The sequence below is a fragment of the Lissotriton helveticus genome, chromosome 4_1 (assembly GCF_964261635.1).
Source record: "Lissotriton helveticus chromosome 4_1, aLisHel1.1, whole genome shotgun sequence".
Taxonomy (NCBI): domain Eukaryota; kingdom Metazoa; phylum Chordata; class Amphibia; order Caudata; family Salamandridae; genus Lissotriton; species Lissotriton helveticus.
The window spans coordinates 1,205,827,861-1,205,830,159 of NC_136063.1; the positions used below are offsets into that span (position 1 = coordinate 1,205,827,861).

Sequence of the window (2,299 nt, forward strand, 5' to 3'; positions counted from 1 at the left end):
GAAGAACTCCCAGTCCTTTATACTCAATGTTTCGAGGTTGAATATTTCCAAGAGACTGGTATATATACTTGTGATGTCCTCAGTAGTTTCCTTTTCCCAGCAAAGGAATTTTAGGTTATAACATTGTGTTAGAGAAGACATCGCCTTTGCTTTCTCTGGAATTGCAAAAGTTCCTGATAGAGTAAACGTTTGCGGTTGATGATCGCTTTCCGCCCTGTCTTTTATTTGAAAGTTCTCAATGTACGGGAGAAGGTCATAGTCCGTGAAGTTGTAGTCAATGGTTGGGCGTGTTTTTTGGGTGACCCTTGTGTATGCTGCAGGCCAATCTGTCGGACTTTGACCATTGAGTACACACATTGAGAGGTCATTTAGGTGGGCTGTGCTTCTCTTACTGAGTGTGTCCTGTCGATTAGGGTCTGGTGTGGCCTCTGTTGTACCCTTATTCCTGACATGTTGTAGATTCATGTTGAAGTCGCCCTACAATATGATGTTGGCATCTGGATAGGCTAGTTTTAATGTTGTTAATGATGTAATTAGTCATTCAATTCTTGGCCTCTTTAGTTTGGATGCGGGGTGGATGTAGATATTGAGTATAAGCAGACTTTGGGAAAACGAGACATCAAGTTTGACACATAACATCCAAGACCAAGCTAAGTCTATAATAGAAGCATGCCATGGGATTTCTGGTTTTTTTTCTATTTTTTTTATTTAACCTCTTTAATATATGTTTCAGCTTATTTCAAATATATTTTTTTCCTCTTACATTTATACAAAATGATTGACAAATGTAATATATTCTCTTCGTGAAAGGCAGTGTGTGTCAAATATTCATGGGGAGGGGTGGGAGGGATGGAGGTATTTAGGGCAAATTACAGGCATCTTTGTATCTGCCCACAGTCTCTGTCAAGGATCAGTGATCATGGGGATTGGGGTTTAAGTGTTGATAACATGGGCAGACCACGTCTCGTGCTTGGTTCCTGGGGCCAGGTGGGTGATCACAACTTCAACAGCTTGTATCTTCCCATTCTTGGGCAGAACAGTAAGAAGCTTGTAGGTGTTCCCATCCCCTTCTGTTTGAACATATTCCCCTTCGATGTCTGAAATGTGAAGAAATATATCAGGTCCACCATCTGCAGGAGTGATAAAGCCATGACCTTTGGAACGAAAGAAACATTTGCAGACACCTTTGTACTCTGGGCCTTCTGAAGCATGCGTCGACGCGGAGTATGTCCTGTTCTGCCGGGTAGGTATCGGGATGGGAACGCGGAACCCCCTCATGGGTGAGTGCGAGCGATCACTGGGTCTGTGGTTCTCTGGCAGGTGGTGCTTTCCTGGTGGTGCTGGTGGTGAGAAAGACACTGGAGAGCCATTTGCTTGGGCAGGGATGTCAGTTGTCGATTCAGTAGACATATTTGTTGTTACACCTTGGCCTGACCCCGAAGTTCTCACCCGCTTTTCTCCACCGATGGTCGCGTTTGTGGTACTGAGCGCTGAACGTACCACCCTGCCATGGGATTTCTGTTGAAATAAATGTGGAGAGGCCCCCTTTTGTTCTTCCATATTTTGTAGCTCTCTTGGCTGGGTTCATGAATTCTTCGTAACCGGTTATTGGGGAGGGGGTTTCTGCCAAGATTCTTGAAAAAGAAGAATGTTGTGTTGTGCTATAAAATCCATGAAGTCGGGTTCTTCTAATTTTGTGTGCAGGCCGTGCACGTTCCAAGAACAGATGTTGCAACCCTAATGTGTGTGTGGAGCTGTTGAGGGGACTATTCATGCCCTTTCCAAGGGAGTGACTGCCATGTTCAAGTGCCGGGAACGCAAAGGCTTACTAACTTCAGAATGGTCAAAGGTGATGGTAATTTTCCTGGCCGAGTACTCTTTATCCTTTGTTAAGCTATGATGAGCCTGGCCTTTTGCCCCTTTTACCAGACTCGCTGTGTGAAGTGGTGGTTGTAACGGGCTGGGGTAATGAAGAGGGACTATCGTTTTTAACTCAATACCCCATTTAGCGAATGAGTCCTTCTGCTGCCAAATCTTTTCGGCGAGAGTATTATTGATGAATGTGGCTGTTGTGAATTCTTGACCCATGAGGCTTGAGTTTTGTTTGAACTCAATGCTATCAATATTGTTGGTATTGATATGGCTCATGGGGGGGAGAGCGTTAAATAGTTTGAGCAATACACTTCTATTATGAATGTCATGAATTCCCCTTGAGACATATTGGGGATTAAAGACCAATTTGTTATTTTTTGGATGGTCGTACTGCCACTCATTAACTGAGCTCCTATCTGTTTCTTTC

At 43.9% G+C, this 2,299-nt stretch overlaps 1 pseudogene; it reads right to left on the bottom strand.

Moving 5' to 3' along the window:
* Positions 1 to 702: 702 nt before the first annotated feature.
* LOC144827472 (calcium-regulated heat stable protein 1 pseudogene) lies at positions 703 to 1,446 on the bottom strand (annotated as a pseudogene).
* Between the last annotated feature and the right edge of the window lie 853 nt (positions 1,447 to 2,299).